This window comes from Topomyia yanbarensis, chromosome 3 (genome assembly GCF_030247195.1).
Source record: "Topomyia yanbarensis strain Yona2022 chromosome 3, ASM3024719v1, whole genome shotgun sequence".
NCBI classification, from domain to species: Eukaryota; Metazoa; Arthropoda; class Insecta; order Diptera; family Culicidae; genus Topomyia; species Topomyia yanbarensis.
In genome coordinates this window covers 206537607-206563606 of record NC_080672.1, presented here as the reverse complement: position 1 = coordinate 206563606, position 26000 = coordinate 206537607, and the positions used below count along the sequence as shown (strand labels likewise).

The 26000-nt window shown below is 41.6% G+C and overlaps 1 protein-coding gene across 3 annotated transcripts in view; it reads right to left on the bottom strand.

Annotated features, from left to right (window-relative positions):
* Positions 1-26000, bottom strand: part of LOC131689268 (voltage-gated potassium channel subunit beta-2) — a 1724569-nt gene that overhangs the window by 824315 nt on the left and 874254 nt on the right. The window contains exon 1 of one of the 3 annotated variants that reach the window (XM_058974249.1): positions 9312-11695. The exons of the other annotated variants lie outside the window; for them this stretch is intronic. The gene's annotated coding sequence lies outside the window, so the exon portion shown is untranslated. Of the gene's footprint in view, positions 1-9311; positions 11696-26000 lie in introns of those variants that run through there. 3 annotated transcript variants of the gene reach the window in all.

Sequence of the window (26000 nt, the reverse complement as noted above, 5' to 3'; positions counted from 1 at the left end):
AAATGAACTATTTCTCAAAAATTAATATATAAGTTCACTTCAAAGACAAAATAATGTGTTGATAAAGAAACAGTGAGTTCTTGTATTTATTCCTTGGATTAGGCATTGCGTTCAATCATGAGGTAAATGTTGGATGGTATATTAATACACAGATCAACAAGTAATTCACCTAGTAGTGAGATAAAAGATTTCTAATACTTGTGGCGTCACCGAAAGCAGCTGTATGTTCTAGCGAAAATTTAGCTCTTTTGCAAGATTTAGGTTATACTTGTTATGGCGCAAAAATTGCTACTTACATTATTTATGATAAGAATGTAAGAATCAATATTATTATGATAATAATATACCTATAAAATAATGTCACTGCATTAACCATCATTTGCCATTCCTCACACGCCCCCACCCCCATCTCTCTTTCTATCTATCTATCTATCTATCTCTCTCTCTCTCTCTCTCTCTCTCTCTCTCTCTCTCTCTCTCTCTCTCGAAAATTTTCAAAAGAGGCATTCCACGTGCGATATTTAAACTATTCGTATCTCTATTGAATTTTGAATGAAATATATGCTCAAAGACTGAAAGCTGAAGCCAGCAGGATTTGACTTGCCATCAACGTTTCGAAGACAAAATACATGAGAGGAAGAGGTTCTAGAGACGACAATGCGAACCTCCCACCCGAGTTCGGATTGACGGTGACGAAATCGAGATGGTCGACGAATTAATGTATTTGGGCTCATTTATGAAAAATAACGGATCAAAGACCAAAAATATCCACAAATTAGATCCAGGAAAAGAAGTTTCCCAAAGTACCCACTTTCGATGGGGCAACTACAATGTGTCTTCTAACTTTGAACCATTTCTTTTTCACAGTATTGGTCTGTATAGATTTTATTTATCCATATTTCCTGCACGAGAATTCCGAACGAAACAATATGAAAGCTATAAGGATGAATGGAAAGAGACTGCATTGCAATCAACTGAATGCACGGCTTTTATGTTATCGACATAGCCTACACATTTCACACTATGTACTTCAATGCAAATAAAAACTTTGAAATATCTACCTGTCTCATTCACGAATCGCATTCTCCCTGTCGTTCTCTGTTCAAGGGGCTTGAAACCACATGTGACTTTGTCTCACTTTACTATATTCAATTGCGCGTTAAAATACTGGACCAGTAAATTCTATTCTGTACATAAATCTTTTTTTCGGGAATATGTGACCAAAAAGTAAACTTCGAATTCCAAAGCAAATTGAACGTTCCAGGTTCTTGATAACTAATTAATGTCCAACAATAAAGTAGAAACACCAGATAATCTTAAAACGACGCCGGCAAGTAAAGAAGCATGAAAACAAAAAGAATAAAACCAAAAAAAGATGGAAGCCGTGGAAAGTCCATTGCATATTTATTAGCCTTTTCTCATAAGATGGGATTTTCAAAAACATTTTAAAAGCTTCAAATATATGACCATTTCATTTTAATTAATTATTTCACTCCGCATCTTTTTATTCGTTTTGTTCATCTGCGTTCATTTTACTTTTTTTATTCGTTTCATTCTTTGGATTCACTCTGATCAGTTTATTCTTTTTGCGCATTTCACTCATATCATTCATTTAACTTATTTTATTCATTGTTTTCATTGTATGCATTTTATTCATTTTTTCCAGTTTATTCATTTTGTTCAGTTTCTTCTGACTACTTTTTCAGTTTTAATCATTCCATCCAAATAATTTATTTGATTCAATTTATTTCTTTATATTAATTTATATCCTTTTACCATTGTTTAATTTTTCATTTTAATCAATGCATTAAATTTTTCTCATTTTCTTCTTTTTATTCATTTTATCACTTCAGCTCATTTTGTTTATTTGATTCGTTTGTTTTATTTATGCATTTCATTTATTTTTTACTTTATTCATTTTGTTCATCCATTCTTTTTATTCATTTGATCCATTTCATTAATTTGATTCATTGTATTCACTGGATGAATTAAATCAATTTGATTCATTTAATTCATTTGATTTATTTGATTTATTTGATTCATTTGATTCATTTGATTCATTTGATTCATATGATTCATTTGATTCATTTGATTCATTTGATTCATTTGATTCATTTGATTCATTTGAGTCATTTGATTCATTTGATTCATTTGATTCATTTGATTCATTTGATTCATTTGATTCATTTGATTTATTTGATTTATTTGATTAATTTGATTCATTTGATTGATTTGATTCATTTGATTCATTTGATTCATTTGATTCATTTGATTCATTTGATTCATTTGATTAATTTGATTCATTTGATTCATTTGATTAATTTGATTCATTTGATTGATTTGATTAATTTGATTAATTTGATTCGTGTGATTCATTTGATTCATTTGATTCATTTGATTCATTTGATTCATTTGATTCATTTGATTCATTGGATCCATTTGATTCATTTGATTCATTTGATTCATTTGATTCATTTGATTCATTTGATTCATTTGATTCATTTGATTCATTTGATTCATTTGATTCATTTGATTCATTTGATTCATTTGATTCATTTGATTCATTAGATTCATTTGATTCATTTAATTCATTTGATTCATTTGATTCATTTGATTCATTTGATTCATTTGATTCATTTGATTCATTTGTTTCATTTGATTTATTTGATTTATTTGATTCATTTGATTCATTTGATTCATTTGATTCATTTGATTCATTTGATTCATTTGATTCATTTGATTCATTTGATTCATTTGATTCATTTGATTCATTTGATTCATTTGATTCATTTGATTCATATGATTCATTTGATTCATTTGATTCATTTGATTCATTTGATTCATTTGATTCATTTGATTCATTTGATTCATTTGATTCATTTGATTCATTTGATTTATTTGATTCATTTGATTCATTTGATTGATTTGATTCATTTGATTCATTTGATTCATTTGGTTTATTTAATTCATTTGATTCATTTAATTCATGTGATACATTTGATTCATTTGATTCATTTGATTCACTTGATGCATATGATTCATTTGATTCATTGGATTCATTTGATTCATTTGAATCATTTGATTCATTTGATTCATTTGATTCATTTAATTCATATGATTCATTTGATTCATTTGATTCATTTGATTCATTTGATTCATTTGATTCATTTGATTCATTTGATTCATTTGAATTATTTGAATTATTTGATTCATTTGATTCATTTGATTCATTTTATTCATTTTATTCATATCTCTAATTTTATGCATTTCATGTTTAGTCATTCGTTTTATTTCATTCAATTTGTTAGTATGAGTCAATTTATTCTATTAATCTCATAACTATTTCTAAATATAATCTTAATTTTTATGTAATAACCTAAACTAATTTGATTCGTGTATATTATAATTTTTATTTACATTAATTTTTCTACTCATTTTATGAATTTAAAAACCTATTGTTTCATTTTTTGCTTTACTTTTTTATTTCGGTCGTTTTGTTGATTTCTATAATTTATTCCGTTTATTCGAGATTTTATTCGTGCAAGACTAGAAACTGTTTTCATCCCACTTCTAGTTGGGTGTCTACTTCTCGTGAGTTCTGCAAACTAATCCAATAGTGAAATGTGTAAGAAATGTCTCATCTCACTGCTAGGTGGATTAAATCGGTTTTTTACAAGAAATCACTTGTTCTGCTAATTTAACATAAAGTTAGCAGAACAACGTGTAAAAGTCATTGTAAAACCTACTAAAGCACATTGATTTATTTGAATAATTAAATGCTAATTAAATGTACTTTTAAAAAATTGTTTTTTACAAGAAATCACTTGTTCTGCTAACTTAACATAAAGTTAGCAGAACAACGATGTATAAGTCATTGTAAAACCTACTAAAACACATTGATTTATTTGAATAATTAAATGCTAATTAAATACACTTTAAGAAATCACTTGTTCTGCTGACTTGACAAAAAGTTAGCAGAACAAAGATGTAAAAGTCTATTAAAGTACATTTAATGATTTTAATAGTTAAACACTATTTAAATGCACTTGTAGAAAATTGTTTATAATTTTTTAAAGAAACAATTTGTTCTGATGGGTTAACAGCAAGCAGAAAAATAGTGTAAGTCATTGTAAAATTGCTTTGTAAATTAAATGCTAATTAAATTCACTTGTAGAAAATTGTTTGCAACTGTTTTTATGATATCACTTGTTCTGCTGGGTTAACATCCAGCAAAACAATGATGTAAAAGTCATTGTTAAATCTGTTAAAGTACATTTAATGATTTAAGTAATTAAATGCTAATTAAATGTTAATTAAATGCACTCGCATGCGAAAAAATATTCGCAATTTTTTAAGAAATTACTTGTTCTGCTGGGTTAACATCAAGCAGAGCAATGATGTAAAAGTGATTTTAAAATATACTAAAGCACATTTAGTGATTTGAATAATTAATTGCTAATTAAGTGCAGTTGTAAAAAAATATTTACAGTTTTATTAACACGCTCACCAATATTCCTCCAAAATAGTCGGTACTATATTTTTAAATCGCTATATCTCAGTGACCAATTTGGACAATTTTGGAATCTACAAATTTTTTAAACTCAAGATTATTAAAGAATTATTGGAATTGAACTTTCAACGATTTTGAGCAAGTACTACAAGAAACACACAAATTTGTGTGAAGAACTTAAAATCTAGCGTGATGACCCATACATATTATTTGTTTCAATTTTTTGTACAGTAAGATTCCGTTATTGGCATGCTCCCATTTTGGCACACTCCGATTTTGGAAATAAATGCGATCCGTTTTTAGCAACATTCTTGTTGTACATAATAAGTCTTTTAAAAATGCGCAATAATTTTTTTTTGTATCAATTGGCATCACATTTGACTTTATTTCCAAACATGGGAGTCATATTAACCCTAAAAGGCGCAAATCATTTTTTCAAATTTTGTTAAAATTCTCTCATAGTTTCAATAATTTTTAGATGCTTTTTGCAATGTTGTTATAATACAGCGTTATGCATTTATGCATATTTTACACTATACGTGTCGTATTTAATGATTACAATAAGTATAGAAATGTAACTGTAAATGTAATATACCCCAGAGCCTATGCACTTTAAGGAACAAGTACCGAGGAATACGCTACAGTGCATAATAATACTATAAAACTTTCAATAGCACCTTAGTAACATTGCGAGCCTCTTTCTCTTTCGATCATTACGTCACTACAAAACTTGACACTAAATTTTCAGTACATATCGAAAGCTGACCATAGTGCGTCCTAATACCGTATTTAGGAATACAGAACTGATAGCTCCTAAATAGTTTGTTTTAATTTTATGATGTCTTTGGCGAATTTGTTAGTTTTTTTGGCACTTTTTCAAAATTAATGGCATTAGGGTGGTCCTTGTGGTTAGGGTGTTCAAAGTATCGACTGTTTAGACGTGTAAAGTTTACCTGCGCAATGCCCTACAATATTAGAACACAAATAAATTAAAGCAAGTTTGCTGAATAAACAAGGCTATGTCTAATGGTTAATTTGCCATGATTTTATTTAAAGATTTGAGGTAGGGTGGCTCCTGAAAATCGTGTTGCTTATATTTTTTTTTGATGTGTTAATTTTTCGTAAACGCATTGTTCTAGAACTTTCATCGGAACACATTTTTACCGTAGCACTGATGTTTCAATCCCTTTTGTTTGGGCAGTTGCAAGTGATTTTTAAAACAAAAATGGTTTTCTTCAAATCTAAATATCTGTAAGCATTGCAATTCGATTTTCAATCTATCAATTCAATTTGAAAGATCAACGATTAGTTAGCCAAAGAGAATTAATAAATTTATTTATTTTTTAAATGAGCAGTTTTTGAAACAAAATTGTTCATTAATTTTCAGAAAGAAGAAATAACAGCCCCAGTAGCGACATCAACACTACCATGCAGCGAATTGTTTGAGTTTTGATGTCCAGTGGGCCGAATAAAAGCGATTCGAATTAAATGATATGTTACACCTCCGTAATGAGGGGCATTGCACTAGAGAAGTGAGCGAAGGATGTGAGAATTTTACTGGATGACGCACAGTGTAGCTGTACAAAACCACAGTATAGGTTGAATAGAGTCTTCTCAAAATATTAAGTCTTGAGGACCAAAGATAGATTTTTTACAGTACTTCAAAGGTGAAACAGATGATAAATTCTGGAAAAAAACTGCGCTCAAACCTATGTTATTCAAATAAATATATCATTTTAGTTAAGATTCCTATTAGGGTCGAACTGATTTTATTAGTAAGGTTATTCGGGGATTTATAATTTCCATTCGATTTAATCGATACAAGGCTTTCTTCTCACTCACTTTTTTTCAAAATGGTTAGGAAAGATCGCTTGTAGTTCATGACTCTTGAAAATTAGTGTACTTTTCGAGCTCACGCAACTATCATGTAAACAAACCACCGAGAATTGTCAAGCGAAGTTAACAAGGCTCATTTTGTAGGTTTATGTCGGTCGGTGTAAAACCTAATATCCGAACCTGAATGCGCTGTTTGGGAGAAAGAATGACGAGGAGAACGAACCAAACATTTCATTGATCGCGACGGCCATGAATTAAACTTCGTTTCTCTTTCAACGCAGGGATGTCAATTTTTTAAGCTCTGGAAATGTTACATATTGTGGCATATGGGGAAGGGGAATAAGCTAGAACTTTACACAATATGGTTTCACTGAAAACAATTTTTAAAGAATGGAGAGGAAGGAATAAATAAATTTGTGACATTTTGTTACATAGGGGGACGAAAGAGTCCACTGATAATATAAATTCGTAAATATAATGAAATCGATCATGCAATGCCCGAATTCATTCGTCGTTTTCTGCAACGAAGAATTTTCGTGCATTGTAAATAGTAGGTTTCGTTCATTTCATGAACAAGAATGGCCGCTTGGTGAACGAAAGCTTTCGTAAATTTTACACATTTAATATACACTGCACGAATGTTATCGTTGATAACAACATTATTTTTCGTGAATGAAACGAAATGATTTGTTTATTTTAATACACGTTTGTGTATATTACGAACCATTTCGTTGGTCGCACCAATTCATTTCGTTTATTTTAGAAAGTTTTCAGTCGGATTGATGTTTGACAACATCGATTTTTTTAAATTTCAAAAAATCGATGTGGCCAAATCGATTTTATTGTAGTACGAATGAATGACCGCTTGATGAACGAAAGTTTTCGTAAATTTTACTTATTTAGTTTGCATTGCACGAATGTTATCGTTGATAACGACATCATTTTTCGTGAATGAAACGAAATGTTTCGTTTATTTTAATAAACGTTTATGTATATTACGAGCGATTTCATTGCTCACACGAATTTATTTCGTTCATCTTAGTAAAGTTTTCGTATTTATTAGCATTTTATTTTTTCAATCGATATTTCAGGATCGATGTTTGACAACAACGATTTTTCAACTAACTAAAAGGATCGATCTAGCAAAATCGATTTTATTTCAACCTGCTCACCTCTATTGAGGACTAGAAAGATTAGCCGCACGAATTCATTTCGTTTATCTTAGAAAATTTTTCGTATTTATTAGCCTCTTATTGTTTTCAGTCGATCTTTTGGGATCGATGTTTGACAACATCGATTTTTTTTATTTAAGGAAATCGATGTGGCCAAATCGATTTTATTGTGATACGAAGAAATGGACGCTTGATGAACGAAAGTTTTCTTAAATTTTACTTATTTAGTGTACATTGCACGAATATTATCGTTGATAACAACCTTGTTTTGGTGAATGAAACGAAATGTTTCGTTTATTTTAATAAACGTTTATGTACATTACGAACGATTTCGTTGGTCGCACGAATTCACTTCGTTCATCTTAGAAAAGTTTTCGTATTTATTCGCATACCTTTTTCATTCGATCTTTTAGGATCGATGTTTAACAGAGGCAACAACGATTTTTTATCTAACTAAAAGGATCGATCTGGCCAAATCGATTTTATTTCAACCTGCTCACCTCTATTGAGGACTAGAAAGATTGTTGTGTAAAGAATTATCTAGTGTACATGGAACGAATGTTATCGTTGACAACGACATTATTTTTCGTGAATGAAACGAAACGATTCGTTTATTTCAGTAAATGTTTGAGTATATTACGAACGACTTCGTTGGTCACACGAATTCTTTTCGTTCATCTTAGAAAAGTTTTCGTATTAATTATAATTTTTGAAAACACCGATTTTTTTTAATTAAAGAAATAGATCTGGCAAAATCGATTTTATTGTGGTATCTAGAAATGGCCGCTTGATGAACGAAGGTTTTCGTAAATTTTACTTATTTAGAGTACATTGCACGAATGACCTCGTTGAAAACGACATTATTTTTCGTGAATGAAACGAAATGTTTTGTTTATTTTAAAAAAATGTGTGTGTATATTACGAACAATCTCGTTGGTCGCACGAATTCCTTTCGGTCATCTAAAAGAATTTTTCGTATTTAATAGCATATTATTTTGACATTGCGCCGGCAGAGAAAAACTCAAACTTATTCATACAAAACCAATGAGCATTCGCGATGGCTCAACTGAATCAGTACTGCTCCAGTTTCTGGATTAACTGGAAAAAAGAGGTTCAGAAAATCTTCCTGAAACCGGCAGACACGGATACGGCTACTGAATAGTCAGACCGAGACCGTTGTGATGATCAACAATTATCTGACATATAGCAAAAATGACTCCATATTCTACCTCTATTGAAGCTCTTTTGACGTTGCCGGTTTGACGAATGGTGCTCGTAAATATTTTAAAGATATTCGTATATATCAGCGAACAATTCGTTCGCCGAACGAAGCTGTTTCGTAATAAGCCAACGAAAGTCGTTTCGTGGTTTTCACGAAAAACTTGTAATAAAAAATAAAAGTGTTTCAATAGAACTACGAACGATTCATAATATGTACGAAAAATTCGTATATATTATGAAAACTTTCCGTACGAAACTAATTCCTAGCGATTTACGAATATATTCTATCAGTGTCATAATATAGAAATAAACATACTGTGCTGTGGAGTTTTTATCGGCACAAGATTTTTCACGGGTACACTTTTGGTTCTTACTTAACGATCCCTTTGAAAAAACTACAGTAAGATGATGAGCGCACAGAGTGAAAAGGGGATCTTCAGAATAGGTAAGCTTTAGTTGAACTGTACGTTAGTGATGTGAGTCTGAGTTTTAGGAAATTTGGAGTGTTTGATAGTGTGTAGAATACCTGCGTAAGTGGCACTGAGACGATCTACATCTGTTCGGTGATTTACCTTGTTGGGTGTGTTAACTATATGACACATCTCCAGCACTGGTAACGTTGATGAGTGATAGGTTCTGTCGATAATTTTGGTTGCGGTCAAGTCAAAATCGTGTTGGTGTTGGATGCTGTGAAGAATGACAGCTGTTTTCACTCCAAATTCGATCATAACGATATCTGTGTTGGTTTTTCCTGCTTCGATCAATTTATTATATTTTGTAATATTGGTCGGGTGCCCGCTAAGTCTTGTTTTTAGTTGATTTTTCATCATACCAATATATGTCATCTAACACACCACATGGGATGCTGTAAATAACATTGCAACATAGTGAGGGATCAACGGGATCTTTAATGTTGTTTAGCAACATTGAAGATGGTTTGATTGTTTTTGGGGTAATTTTGACGTTAGGATAGTTTGTTTTTAGGCTTCGAAGGAGTGTGTTGGTCAGCATCGGGATGTATGGTAGGGACCGGTATGTTGTTTCGTCTGTTTTGGCGGTTTGTTTTGTATCCAGTGAGCTCTCGGATGGTGATTGTGGAACGGTTTTTTGGCTAATCAATCTGTTAATAAGTGATGTTGGATAGTCGATCTGGCGCAAAATTAAATTATTCAGTTCGGCAAACGATTGGTTGGTAGTGAGGGATGTCACTCGTCTTATGAAGTTGGAGGCGACGTTGATTTTCATGTGCATCGGGTGTAAGGAAAAAATAGTTAAATAATCGGCCAGATGCGATAGATTTTGAATACCATTGTGTGTTTAGCGATTGATCTGAATTGCGAATCACTGTTGTGTCTAGGAATGGGAGCTGATTTCTTTGCTCTTCCTCTTTTACAAACTGAATGTGTGGGTTGTAGCCATTGAAAATTTCTAGGGTCTCATCTATCTTGTCCTTCGGAAGGGCTAATAGCAGCTCATCAACGTATTTTCGTAGGACAGGAATTTCGAAAGGAAGATCGCGGGTGATTGTTTTTAGCAAATTTTCCATGATGATGTCTGCAAGGATAGGCGAAAGAGGGCTGCCCATGACGGTGCCGAAGGTTTGCTTATAGAATTTTTCTCGAAAGCAGAAATAACCGTTGTTGAGGTAAAATTCTACTAGTTCGAAAAAAAGATCCAGGTTGATGTTGGTTTCTGTGCGAATATTTTCCCACTCCATTATAATATCGTGAAGGATTAGATCGTTGGGTATGTTGGTGGAGAGGGACACGACGTCGAAGGATACTAGTACGTAGTCCATGGGGCGTGTAACTTGGTTGATTTCTTCGGCGAATTGGAAACTATCTATGATGTTGTATTCACTGCTCTTTGAAGAATGTTGGCAATGTATTTAGAGAGATTGTATGTCGGGGCTGTTATGTTTGGTACTACCGGGCGGAGCGGTAAACCTGGTTTGTGAGCCTTGGGTTGTCCATAAATCCGTGGGCAGATGGATGTGTATGTTTTCAGATAATTGGCTGTACTTTTGTATGTGAGTTTGAGATTGAGAAGGCGATCCACAAGTGAGTTGTTTAAGCGTTGAAAGCAAGCTGTTTGGATTTCTAGGTAGCACTTTGTAAGTTGAATCATCAAGAAGTGACAGCATCTTTGTATCGTAATATTTCGTTTCCATTATCACCGTTCTTTTTCCTTTATCAAACTTTAGGATGCATATATCTGGGTTGTCGGTTAAGGATTGTTTTGTGACTTTGACATTTTATGACAGAAAACTGTGACGCAATCTTTCTGTTGGTTTTATAGTGGTCGTGAAAGATAATTTTGAATATGATTTGCTTCTAGACATCTTTTCTTGTCTTGGATGAATTTGTTGGGAGAAGTCCGTAGAATGTTCTCGATGTTTGCAATGAGGTGGTATGTCGGAATTTGGTTTGGAAACACAGGAAGGAAGAAGTTTTGTGCAAAGCTCAACAGAGCCATCATTTCTGAGGGTACGGATTTGGTGGTAGTGTTAAGTAAAGCCCTCTGGTTAGTTGTTGGTGTATGTTGATTGTTGCCTGCTGATTTGGTTATTATTCTTTCGATTTTTGCGGTTGTTCTGCGTATTTGAATTTGGGATTTACTGAGGAATGATTGGTTTTGGGTTGTTACGAAACGTTGTGTTATGTCGTCGTTGATGCTATTTTCGATATCGTGTTTGATCCAATCCAACTCTCGTTTTAGTGTTTTTATTCGATGGAATGTGTGTTGTATTTCCACGTTTAACAAAGCCTTCTTAGTCCTTTCGACTATACCCTGTAGTTTTCGTATGGACTGACTACGTTCTTCGAGGAGTTGGTGGATGCATCTAATATAGTTCAGGATATGCGCAGGAAAATTCCCCTTCTTCTGCATTGTATCAAGAAATCTTTTCTTGTTGTCATATTGCATAGTTTTGTGTTCTGTGTTCTGGAAATGCATTAAAAAAATCCAAATTTATAAAATGCAACCCTTTTATTTGTTCACCAACTTAAACCATGAAACTTGAATATATTTTGGTATTTGAAGATATTAAGAAATCTAACATGATAAGGATTTGAGGAGACAAGCTTTTAAAGAAAAATTATCTTAAAACCTTGCAATATGCATATTATTACGGAAAAATTACCAAGAACTCGAACAAAAAAGCAGGCGACAGTACTTCTAATGTATTGTAAATATTTTTGCCTTTCTCATATAAAGAAAGGCCATGCAATCACTGTAAAAATCGACTTTTTAACCGAGGCCCGCAGGGCCGAGTGTCATACACCATTCGATTCAGTTCGTCGAGATCGGCAAATGTCTGTGTGTGTATGTATGTGTGTGTATGTGTGTGTGTCATTTAAACTCACACAATTTTCTCAGAGATGGTTGAACCGATTTTCGCAAACTTAGTTTCTTCTGAAAGGTATAACGCTCCCATAAGCTGCTATTGAATTTTTAGTTGATCCGACTTCCGGTTCCGGAGTTACGGGTTGAAGAGTGCGGTCACATAGCAAATTCCCATATAAACTGGTACACCATGATGTTCAAATGATGTAAAACATATTAAAATTGATGTAAAATTACTCTAGTTCGCGGGTCTGGAACACTAATGATCAATTAAAGCAGCTTTGACCACATTGGCCACCTATGACGGTTCATGACGCCCCCGGGGAACCCGCCAAGTTCCTAAGCTAATATCACACCCATTCCCCAACGAATTCTTTACCGATTTTTACAAACTTGAAAGATACAGTAATACTGTTGACTGCTACTGAATTTCATTCGGTTCTGACTCTTGCTTCCGGAGTTACAGGGGTGTTAGTAAGGATACACTGGATTTCCCATATAAATCGGTACAATCATAATACCTCAGAGGCTAAAAACTATTGAAATGGTCACCATATTACTTATAATCGCAGATCTAGATCACTGATTGCCAATCAAACATTCTTTGAATATATTGTCCACTATTGACGATTCCAGAAGTCCGGAATTCCGGACATATTCCACAATTAAAGTCACATCGGTTCTTCGGTGATGACTGAACCGATTTTCTCAAACCAATGGAAGGCAAAATATGCAGTTGAGTATTGCGTCGCCGCCCCTCCCCCCCGCCTTGTCCTTACACCTCTCTCCTTCATCACTCCCCTCCCCTTGGACCACTGTTACGCCCGCATTTCCTTCATCCACCCCGTATACCGAAATAAGATGAAGGATATCTGACGCATCCTCCATTCCCACTCTACTAACCCCCCATTCCCTCCACTTTCAAACCCATTCCACCAACATTTCAAAATATAATCACATGAAGATAACATTGAACTCATGCTGATTAAGCTAATTAAATATTATTCTTTTGCCCTTCTCATATAGAAAGGTCATGCAATTGCTCCAAAAACCGACTTTCTTACCGAGGCCCGGAGGGCCGAGTCTCATATAACATTCGACTCAGTTCGCCGAGATCGCAAAATATCTGTGTGTATGTATGTGTGTATGTATGTATGTATGTATGTATGTATGTATGTATGTATGTTTTTTTTTTGAGAGCAGTAAAAAAAATTTCAGAAAAACCCTGAGTGAGGAAAAATGTACAAAAACCCCATTGTCAGGGAACGGGTTTGGGCTGCCATCACCCGACCCGCTAAAAACCACTGCTCTTGCCCAGAACCTGATTCCTCCCCGGCACTACCTTACGGCATTACTTCGGGGAGGGGTTTTTATGTGCATAGCACGCACTCTAATTCAACTACTTCCTAGTTCGCGTCTTCCGTAGGGTGACAGCCCCACTCCTCTACACACCACCAATTCTCTACCATCCACACAGACTGGCAAGCTCTGCATGGCAGTCGGAAAGCTGGCTGTGAGTCGAGGCTTAGTACTCCTCCCCTACGAGTACAGTCTGAGCGGCAAACTTCTGACTGTCTAATTCACCTAGCCCTGCGGCTCGCTTGTGCCGGTTAGCACCGCAACTCCCTTCTCGCACCATTCAACGCCGTTTACTCTTTGAGCACCAGACTTGTTCGCGAACTACTCGGTCTAGTCCCCGACGATGGACCTAGCCTACTCCGACGGAGAATTCCCCGGCGAGAAAAGTTCTCCCGAAACCGAGCCAACCAACCAGATGTCGAGGTCAGTTCGGCGATTCCGGTGGAGCAGAGCGTCCGGTTCGCTGATGCCCCGACGACCTGCGACTGGTGGTATTTCGTCGCGGTCTACTCAGTCTAGTCCCCGGCGGTGGATCTAGCTTACGCCGACGAAGAGTTCCCCGGCGAAGGAGGCTCCCCCGGTACCGATTCTTCTTTTGTTTTAGCACCACAATTTCATGAGCTCTTTGGCTTCCTCTCGTTCCGTTTCGCCCGATCTACTCGATCTAGTCCCCGGCGGTGGATCTAGCCTACTCAACGGGCCATACAGTAGGTGCTGAGGTCTATCCGGCGATTCCGGTTGGAGCGTAACTTCCGGTTCACCGGCGCCCCAACGACCCACTGCTAGCTCTGCGACGCGGTCTACTCGGTCCAATCCCCGGCGGTGGATATAGCCTACTCACGAGCTACCCGGAAGGATGTCGAGGTCGGTTCAGCGATTCCGGTGAAGCTTCACGTCCGGTTCCCAGGCGCCCCGACGACCCAACTCGGTGCTACATCACGCACTACTCAACTGGTCCCCGGCGGTGGACCTAGTCTACACAGTTGGAGAGTTCCCCGGCGGCGGAATTTCTCTCGAAACCCGATTTGCGGTTTCTTGTTGGTCTCTACGCCACTTCCTCTGCAACTCGGAGAGTATGCTCGAGACCACTCTGTTGACAGCGTCCCAGGTATGTTCGTCACGGCACATCTCTTCGACGATATTGTCCGCTGTCATACCAGGTATACCCCTACGAACTTCTTCGAATCTAGGGCATTCGAAGACCACGTGTTCCGGTGTCTCCTGCACGGTCGCACAACCCGGGCAAAGGGGTGACGAAGCATGTCCAAACCGATGCAAGTACTTCCGGAAGCATCCGTGCCCGGACAAAAACTGCGTCAAATGGAAGTTCACCTCTCCATGCTTCCTATGTACCCAGGCCGATACATTTGGGATGAGTCGGTGGGTCCACCTTCCTTTCTCCGCGTTGTCCCACTCCTGTTGCCATTTAGCCAACGAGTCCGCTCGAACCTGTCTCCTAGCGTTACGTGCATTTCTCCGCTGATAGCATTCCACGTCCTCCGCCAGGGTAATGCAGATGGGGATCATCCCGGCGATAACGCATACTGCCTCCGACGATATTGTTCTGTAGGCACTCGCGACTCGTACGGCCATCAGTCGGAATGTCCTGTTTAGCTTTTCACGGTTCCGCTTGGTTTTCAGCGCAGCACTCCAGGCAGGAACCCCATATCGGAGTATCGATGACGAAACAGTAGATAGCAGACGTCTCGTGCTGCTTCTCGGACCGCCGACGTTTGGCATGATTCTCCCTATTGCGTTCGTTGCCTTCGCCGACTTTTCACAGGCGTAATCAACGTGGTTGTTGAAGCTCAACCGGTCGTCGATTATAACTCCCAATTGCTTCAATGCACGTTTCGATGCAATCACGTGCCCTCCGACGTCGATCTGCATCCGTTGGACCGATCTGCAGTTACTGACCAACAACACCTCCGTCTTGTGGTGAGCTATTTGCAGCTTGACCCCATTCATCCAGCTCTCGATCGCGTCTATTGTCTCCGTCACCGACACCTCCACTTCTTCAAGTGTCTCACCCATCACCGTTAGTGACACGTCGTCCGCGAAACCTGCGATTTTCACTTTTCTAGGCAGCTGCAGCGTTAACACCCCATCGTACATCCCGTTCCAAAGGGTTGGACCGAGAATGGAGCCCTGAGGAACGCCCGCTGTGACACGCAATGACTTCTGTCCTTCGCTCGTCTCGTACAGTAGCACTCTGCTCTGAAAGTAGCTCTTCAGGATCTGGCACAGATAGTCGGGAACCCTCATTCTATGCAGCGCTGCAGCGATGGCTTCCCAGCTGGCACTGTTGAACGCGTTCTTCACATCTATCGTGACCACAGCGCAGTATCGATCTCCTCTTCGCTTCTGTTTAGATGACTTCTCGGCACTCTCGAGCACTATCCGAATTGCATCCACTGTCGATGCTCCTTTGCGGAAACCAAACTGCATCTTGGACAGTCCGCGCTCACCTTCCGTGAATTTCGTCAACCTGTTAAGAATGATCCTTTCCAGGAGTTTTCCGAGCGTATCCAGCAGGCATATGGGTCAGTCGAGGTCGGGTCGCCAGGTGGCTTCCCTGGCTTCGGCAGCAACACCAGCTTCTGGACCTTCCACATTTCGGGGAAGTTGCCTTCGTTTAGGCACTTCTGAATCACTATCCTGAACATGTCCGGATATGCCAGGATCGCAGCTTTCAGTACCACGTTTGGTATTCCATCCGGACCAGGGGCTTTCTTTGGTTTTAGGCGCTTCGATGCTTCTGCTAGCTCGTCGTTAGTCACTTGCCGATCCATGTTTGTTCCTTCTTCCTCGCCGTGCGGTGACGGTGGCCATATAGTTGGATCGTGCTTCGGGAAAAGACCCTCGACTCGGTATGCGTCACCCCAGGGATTGGCGTCTACTTCTCGGCATAGCTCCTTGTGGCACTCTGACTTGCTAAGTCTGATCTCCCGTTTTAGAGCGGCCCTAGCTTCCCGAAACGATGCCTTATGCTCTTCTCTATCTGGTTCCGACCTTGCTCTTTGGGCCCGCCTTCTGGCTCTGAGACAAGCAGCGCGTAACGTACTAAGCGTCTCGTTCCACCAGTAAGCTGGACGCCGTTTGTTGCGTGGTTCCAGTTTTCGCGGCATTGTGGCGTCACAAGCCGCCACAATCCTTCTTGTTAGGACAGCCGCATCCACGTTCTCGGTCCCGCCGTTCGGCCGAAGTGCCTCAACAAAGAGGTCTTTGTTGAAGGCTTTCGTCTTCCACTTTCGTTCGCCGGTCACCCTTCTCTGTACTGCCGCGGGGTTCCGTTGGCCGATACGGTAGCGAATCTCCTGGTGGTCACTATGCGTATACGTTTCGCATACTCTCCAATCCATGTTCGCCGTCAATGAGGGACTACAGAATGTGACGTCTATGATGGACTCCCTCCCGTCTCTCCGAAATGTACTAACAGAGCCTTCATTGCACAATCGTACGTCTAACTTCGCTAGAGCTTCCTGCAGGATACACCCTCTTGTGTTGGTTACTCTACTGCCCCATTCCACAGCCCAGGCGTTGAAGTCACCACCAATGACTACCGGCTTCCGATCGATCAACTGCTCGGTTAACTGCTCCAGCATTAGGCTGAACTGCTCTACTGTCCACCTTGGGGGAGCGTAACAGCTACATACGAAGATGCCGTTGATTTTGGCTATCACGAAACCCTCATAGGAACGTTCTACCACTTCTTGGATAGGGAATCTTCCCATTACTTGTATCGCTGCGGTTCCTGATCTATCCGCCACCCAGTTACCGTTATTAGAGGGGACTTGATAAGGCTCTGCGATCAAAGCGACATCGCACATAGTTTCTGTCGTAGACTGCCACAACAGTTGCTGTGCGGTATCACAGTGATTCAGGTTTATCTGGGTTATCTCCATCACCGTTGGCCTGCAGTCGCCTTCTTGTACGCTGGGCATTTAAAGCCACCCGTCTGATGGTCGTTTCCTTCCGCTGGGGTGCAAAGCAAGCACTTCGGCGTCTGCGTGCAGTCTAAAGCCCTCCGGGTAGTTGTTGGTGTATGTTGATTGTTGCCTGCTGATTTGGTTATTATTCTTTCGATTTTTGCGGTTGTTCTGCGTATTTGAATTTGGGATTTACCGAGGAATGATTGGTTTTGGGTTGTTACGAAACGTTGTGTTATGTCGTCGTTGATGCTATTTTCGATATCGTGTTTGATCCAATCCAACTCTCGTTTTAGTGTTTTTATTCGATGGAATGTGTGTTGTATTTCCACGTTTAACAAAGCCTTCTTAGTCCTTTCGACTATACCCTGTAGTTTTCGTATGGACTGACTACGTTCTTCGAGGAGTTGGTGGATGCATCTAATATAGTTCAGGATATGCGCAGGAAAATTTCCCCTTCTTCTGCATTGTATCAAGAAATCTTTTCTTGTTGTCATATTGCATAGTTTTGTGTTCTGTGTTCTGGAAATGCATTAAAAAAATCCAAATTTATAAAAAGCAACCCTTTTATTAGTTCACCAACTTAAACCATGAAACTTGAATATATTTTGGTATTTGAAGATATTAAGAAATCTAACATGATAAGGATTTGAGGAGACAAGCTTTTAAAGAAAAATTATCTTAAAACCTTGCAATATGCATATTATTACGGAAAAAATACCAAGAACTCGAACAAAAAAGCAGGCGACAGTACTTCTAATGTATTGTAAATATTTTTGCCTTTCTCATGTAAAGAAAGGCTATGCAATCACTGTAAAAATCGACTTTTTAACCGAGGCCCGCAGGGCCGAGTGTCATACACCATTCGATTCAGTTCGTCGAGATCGGCAAATGTCTGTGTGTGTATGTATGTGTGTGTATGTGTGTGTATGTGTGTGTGTCATTTAAACTCACACAATTTTCTCAGAGATGGTTGAACCGATTTTCGCAAACTTAGTTTCTTCTGAAAGGTATAACGCTCCCATAAGCTGCTATTGAATTTTTAGTTGATCCGACTTCCGGTTCCGGAGTTACGGGTTGAAGAGTGCGGTCACATAGCAAATTCCCATATAAACTGGTACCACCATGATGTTCAAATGATGTAAAACATATTAAAATTGATGTAAAATTACTCTAGTTCGCGGGTCTGGAACACTAATGATCAATTAAAGCAGCTTTGACCACATTGGCCACCTATGACGGTTCATGACGCCCCCGGGGAACCCGCCAAGTTCCTAAGCTAATATCACACCCATTCCCCAACGAATTCTTTACCGATTTTTACAAACTTGAAAGATACAGTAATACTGTTGACTGCTACTGAATTTCATTCGGTTCTGACTCTTGCTTCCGGAGTTACAGGGGTGTTAGTAAGGATACACTGGATTTCCCATATAAATCGGTACAATCATAATACCTCAGAGGCTAAAAACTATTGAAATGGTCACCATATTACTTATAATCGCAGATCTAGATCACTGATTGCCAATCAAACATTCTTTGAATATATTGTCCACTATTGACGATTCCAGAAGTCCGGAATTCCGGGCATATTCCACAATTAAAGTCACATCGGTTCTTCGGTGATGACTGAACTGATTTTCTCAAACCAATGGAAGGCAAAATATGCAGTTGAGTATTGCGTCGCCGCCCCTCCCCCCCGCCTTGTCCTTACACCTCTCTCCTTCATCACTCCCCTCCCCTTGGACCACTGTTACGCCCGCATTACCTTCATCCACCCCGTATACCGAAATAAGATGAAGGATATCTGACGCATCCTCCATTCCCACTCTACTAACCCCCCATTCCCTCCACTTTCAAACCCATTCCACCAACATTTCAAAATATAATCACATGAAGATAACATTGAACTCATGCTGATTAAGCTAATTAAATATTATTCTTTTGCCTTGCTCATATAGAAAGGTCATGCAATTGCTCCAAAAACCGACTTTCTTACCGAGGCCCGGAGGGCCGAGTCTCATATAACATTCGACTCAGTTCGCCGAGATCGCAAAATATCTGTGTGTATGTATGTGTGCATGTATGTATGTGTGTATGTATGTATGTATGTATGTATGTATGTATGTATGTATGTATGTATGTATGTATGTATGTATGTATGTATGTATGTATGTATGTATGTATGTATGTATGTATGTATGTATGTATGTATGTATGTATGTATGTATGTTTGTATGTATGTATGTATGTATGTATGTATGTATGTATGTATGTATGTATGTATGTATGTATGTATGTATGTATGTATGTATGTATGTATGTATGTATGTATGTATGTATGTATGTATGTATGTATGTATGTATGTATGTATGTATGTATGTATGTATGTATGTATGTATGTATGTATGTATGTATGTATGTATGTATGTATGTATGTATGTATGTATGTATGTATGTATGTATGTATGTATGTATGTATGTATGTATGTATGTATGTATGTATGTATGTATGTATGTTTTTTTTTTGAGAGCAGTAAAAAAAAATTTCAGGAAAACCCTGAGTGAGGAAAAATGTACAAAAACCCCATTGTCAGGGAACGGGTTTGGGCTGCCATCACCCGACCCGCTAAAAACCACTGCTCTTGCCCAGAACCTGATTCCTCCCCGGCACTACCTTACGGCATTACTTCGGGGAGGGGTTTTTATGTGCATAGCACGCACTCTAATTCAACTACTTCCTAGTTCGTTTCTTCCGTAGGGTGACAGCCCCACTCCTCTACACACCACCAATTCTCTACCATCCACACAGACTGGCAAGCTCTGCATGGCAGTCGGAAAGCTGGCTGTGAGTCGAGGCTTAGTACTCCTCCCCTACGAGTACAGTCTGAGCGGCAAACTTCTGACTGTCTAATTCACCGAGCCCTGCGGCTCGCTTGTGCGGGTTAGCACCGCAACTCCCTTCTCGCACCATTCAACGCCGTTTACTCTTTGAGCACCAGACTAGTCTAGTCCCCGACGATGGATCTAGCCTACTCCGACGGAGAATTCCCCGACGAGAGAAGTTCTCCCGAAACCGAGCCAACCAACCAGATGTCGAGGTCAGTTCGGCGATTCCGGTGGAGCAGAGCGTCCGGTTCGCTGATGCCCCGACGACCTGCGACTGGTGGTATTTCGTCGCGGTCTACTCAGTCTAGTCCCCGGCGGTGGATCTAGCTTACGCCGACGGAGAGTTCCCCGGCGAAGGAGGCTCCCCCGGTACCGATTCTTCTTTTGTTTTAGCACCACAATTTCATGAGCTCTTTGGCTTCCTCTCGTTCCGTTTCGCCCGATCTACTCGATCTAGTCCCCGGCGGTGGATCTAGCCTACTCAACGGGCCATACAGTAGGTGCTGAGGTCTATCCGGCGATTCCGGTTGGAGCGTAACTTCCGGTTCACCGGCGCCCCAACGACCCACTGCTAGCTCTGCGACGCGGTCTACTCGGTCCAATCCCCGGCGGTGGATATAGCCTACTCACGAGCTACCCGGAAGGATGTCGAGGTCGGTTCAGCGATTCCGGTGAAGCTTGACGTCCGGTTCCCAGGCGCCCTGACGACCCAACTCGGTGCTACATCACGCACTACTCAACTGGTCCCCGGCGGTGGACCTAGTCTACACAGTTGGAGAGTTCCCCGGCGGCGGAATTTCTCTCGAAACCCGATTTGCGGTTTCTTGTTGGTCTCTACGCCACTTCCTCTGCAACTCGGAGAGTATGCTCGAGACCACTCTGTTGACAGCGTCCCAGGTATGTTCGTCACGGCACATCTCTTCGACGATATTGTCCGCTGTCATACCAGGTATACCCCTACGAACTTCTTCGAATCTAGGGCATTCGAAGACCACGTGTTCCGGTGTCTCCTGCACGGTCGCACAACCCGGGCAAAGGGGTGACGAAGCATGTCCAAACCGATGCAAGTACTTCCGGAAGCATCCGTGCCCGGACAAAAACTGCGTCAAATGGAAGTTCACCTCTCCATGCTTCCTATGTACCCAGGCCGATACATTTGGGATGAGTCGGTGGGTCCACCTTCCTTTCTCCGCGTTGTCCCACTCCTGTTGCCATTTAGCCAACGAGTCCGCTCGAACCTGTCTCCTAGCGTTACGTGCATTTCTCCGCTGATAGCATTCCACGTCCTCCGCCAGGGTAATGCAGATGGGGATCATCCCGGCGATAACGCATACTGCCTCCGACGATATTGTTCTGTAGGCACTCGCGACTCGTACGGCCATCAGTCGGAATGTCCTGTTTAGCTTTTCACGGTTCCGCTTGGTTTTCAGCGCAGCACTCCAGGCAGGAACCCCATATCGGAGTATCGATGACGAAACAGTAGATAGCAGACGTCTCGTGCTGCTTCTCGGACCGCCGACGTTTGGCATGATTCTCGCTATTGCGTTCGTTGCCTTCGCCGACTTTTCACAGGCGTAATCAACGTGGTTGTTGAAGCTCAACCGGTCGTCGATTATAACTCCCAATTGCTTCAATGCACGTTTCGATGCAATCACGTGCCCTCCGACGTCGATCTGCATCCGTTGGACCGATCTGCAGTTACTGACCAACAACACCTCCGTCTTGTGGTGAGCTATTTGCAGCTTAACCCCGTTCATCCAGCTCTCGATCGCGTCTATTGTCTCCGTCACCGACACCTCCACTTCTTCAAGTGTCTCACCCATCACCGTTAGTGACACGTCGTCCGCGAAACCTACGATTTTCACTTTCCTAGGCAGCTGCAGCGTTAACACCCCATCGTACATCCCGTTCCAAAGGGTTGGACCGAGAATGGAGCCCTGAGGAACGCCCGCTGTGACACGCAATGACTTCTGTCCTTCGCTCGTCTCGTACAGTAGCACTCTGCTCTGAAAGTAGCTCTTCAGGATCTGGCACAGATAGTCGGGAACCCTCATTCTATGCAGCGCTGCAGCGATGGCTTCCCAGCTGGCACTGTTGAACGCGTTCTTCACATCTATCGTGACCACAGCGCAGTATCGATCTCCTCTTCGCTTCTGTTTAGATGACTTCTCGGCACTTTTGAGCACTATCCGAATTGCATCCACTGTCGATGCTCCTTTGCGGAAACCAAACTGCATCTTGGATCGTCCGCGCTCACCTTCCGTGAATTTCGTCAACCTGTTAAGAATGATCCTTTCCAGGAGTTTTCCGAGTGTATCCAGCAGGCATATGGGTCTGTACGAGGTCGGGTCGCCAGGTGGCTTCCCTGGCTTCGGCAGCAACACCAGCTTCTGGACCTTCCACATTTCGGGGAAGTTGCCTTCATTTAGGCACTTCTGCATCACTATCCTGAACATGTCCGGATATGCCAGGATCGCAGCTTTCAGTACCACGTTTGGTATTCTATCCGGACCAGGGGCTTTCTTTGGTTTTAGGCGCTTCGATGCTTCTACTAGCTCGTCGTTAGTCACTTGCCGATCCATGTTTGTTCCTTCTTCCTCGCCGTGCGGTGACGGTGGCCATATAGTTGGATCGTGCTTCGGGAAAAGACCCTCGACGATTATCTTCAGCTTGCTCGGACACATTTCGACTGGCGTCGTTGGACCCTTCATTTTCGCCATCACGACTCGGTATGCGTCACCCCAGGGATTGGCGTCTACTTCTCGGCATAGCTCCTTGTGGCACTCTGACTTGCTAAGTCTGATCTCCCGTTTTAGAGCGGCCCTAGCTTCCCGAAACGATGCCTTATGCTCTTCTCTATCTGGTTCCGACCTTGCTCTTTGGGCCCGCCTTCTGGCTCTGAGACAAGCAGCGCGTAACGTACTAAGCGTCTCGTTCCACCAGTAAGCTGGACGCCGTTTGTTGCGTGGTTCCAGTTTTCGCGGCATTGTGGCGTCACAAGCCGCCACAATCCTTCTTGTTAGGTCAGCCGCATCCACGTTCTCGGTCCCGCCGTTCGGCCGAAGTGCCTCAACAAAGAGGTCTTTGTTGAAGGCTTTCGTCTTCCACTTTCGTTCGCCGGTCACCCTTCTCTGTACTGCCGCGGGGTTCCGTTGGCCGATACGGTAGCGAATCTCCTGGTGGTCACTATGCGTATACGTTTCGCATACTCTCCAATTCATGTTCGCCGTCAATGAGGGACTACAGAATGTGACGTCTATGATGGACTCCCTCCCGTCTCTCCGAAATGTACTAACAGAGCCTTCATTGCACAATCGTACGTCTAACTTCGCTAGAGCTTCCTGCAGGATACACCCTCTTGTGTTGGTTACTCTACTGCCCCATTCCACAGCCCAGGCGTTGAAGTCACCACCAATGACTACCGGCTTCCGATCGATCAACTGCTCGGTTAACTGCTCCAGCATTAGGCTGAACTGCTCTACTGTCCACCTTGGGGGAGCGTAACAGCTACATACGAAGATGCCGTTGATTTTGGCTATCACGAAACCCTCATAGGAACGTTCTACCTCTTCTTGGATAGGGAATCTTCCCATTACTTGTATCGCTGCGGTTTCTGATCTATCCGCCACCCAGTTACCGTTATTAGGGGGGACTTGATAAGGCTCTGCGATCAAAGCGACATCGCACATAGTTTCTGTCGTAGACTGCCACAACAGTTGCTGTGCGGTATCACAGTGATTCAGGTTTATCTGGGTCATCTCCATCACCGTTGGCCTGCAGTCGCCTTCTTGTACGCTGGGCATTTAAAGCCACCCGTCTGATGGTCGTTTCCTTCCGCTGGGGTGCAAAGCAAGCACTTCGGCCTCTGCGTGCAGTCTCTCGCAAGATGGCCCGTCTCTCCGCATTTCCAGCACATCCCGGATCTGTCCGGGCCTTTGCAAGCCCCTGCTAAATGTCCAAAGCCTAAACATTTGAAGCATTTCTCTGCTTGTTTGTTTACTCGTGGGGCGGCTCTCAGTAGGCATCTCGACCATCCAACTGTAACCTTACCTACCTCCAGTGCCTTGTCTGCAGCGGTTACCGGTAAACGTATCATCGCTATCTGCGTTCCTCCGTATCCCTTCCTTAACCGGATCGTCATGTGCACCTCGCCCAGTTTGCACTGCTGCTTCATAGCACCTCTCAGCTCGTCTTCCGTCGTTATTTCGTCGAGGTCTTTACACACGATTACCATCTCCGGGCTTAAGGCTTTAACTTCTGCCTTTCCGCCCATTGATTTAGTTATAGTCTCCTGCAAGGCAGAGCTACTAGTCGTAGTATTCTTCTTAAGCTCGAGGAGCATCTCATTTTTTTGGGTACGCCTGACTCTTAACACGTTTTCCCCCAAATCTTTCAGCTCCGGGTCCTCTCTGACCTTTTTGAGCAGTGCTGCGTACGTAGTCTCGTCATTTGCTTTGACGAGCACGGCTTCTCCCTTAGGCGCCTTCTGACGAGCCGAGGGTTCTGATTTCCTCTTCTGCTCCCCTTTTCGCTCCTCCTTCTTTTTTTGCTGTTTCCCGCGTTTCTCCTTCCGACCTACAACGGTGCTCCAGCTTTCACCCTGTAAGGTGGCGTCCTTTTCTTCGGCAGCAACAGCATCCTCGAGCGTCTGCCTCTTTGACCCGCCTGGTCTTTCTTCTCCTGGTGAGGATCTTGTCCTCTTTGGAGTTATGGGAACTGGCGTGTTCTCCACTCCAATCTGCCTCTCCTTACCCTGTTTCGGAGGGGCTAGGAGGATAGTGGCCTTAGCCGACGCGGATGCTCGCTCAGCTGAATCTGCCCTCTGCGTTGCCGTATCGTACTCTTTCACGGCAGACAGTAGCGCCTTCCGGATTTTGATGACCATCTCCTTAATGTCTTTGTGGACATTGTTTCTCATGTCCACGAACTTGTGGAGCTCCTCCACCAAGTGCCTCGCTACCACTACCTTTGGCGTTTGTGGGGTGTAGCTCCTTCCGCTCTGCTCCGGCTGTTTTTGTTGCTGCTGTTGCTGTTGCTTCGGCTTCCCCTCCTCCTGCTCTTGCTGGGTGACTTCAGCTACTATTGGTGGTGGTGACCTCACCAACCCACCTCTGGCAAACGGATTTGCCGTGCCTGCTCCATTTATATCGGTTGCTTGTTGTTTCTCCATTTTATTTTATTGGGTCCCAACTCCGGGCCGCTATCTCCACTCGCTGCACATAGTCGCCTCTCGCGATCCCATGATTATCTATGCTGCCGAAAAGCAGCAGTGAGGTCATGCAAGGGTTGACACCATCTCTCATGGGGAGTAGTGTTCAGAGCCGGATCGGCGTAAATCGGGAATGCTTCAACCGAACCTAGTACCACCAACCAAATGATGGCGAGTTTCGAACGTACCCGGAGACCTGCCAGGGTTTTGTTGGAACGGAGGCAGCCATGCTGTTAGCCCACTCGCCATTTCAAGTCGGTGTCATCCTTCCTTACTCAGGGAGTAGAACAGTACGCCTGTCAGCCCTAAGTCGCCATCCTTTTCGTCATCCGTGTCCTGTCCGTTGCCGTTCGCCATGGCCAGTATACCATAATCAAGATGTTACTGGCGTCGATCCTGATGTGCCGGTTGGCACTCCGGTTGGGCTAGAGTGCTTTTATTGCCCAGATCTTAGATTATTGGAATCTTAGGATCTTAGCAGAAGCGGCACAGACTCGCTTCGTCGGAGCTGCTTTCGGAGTTATGGCTT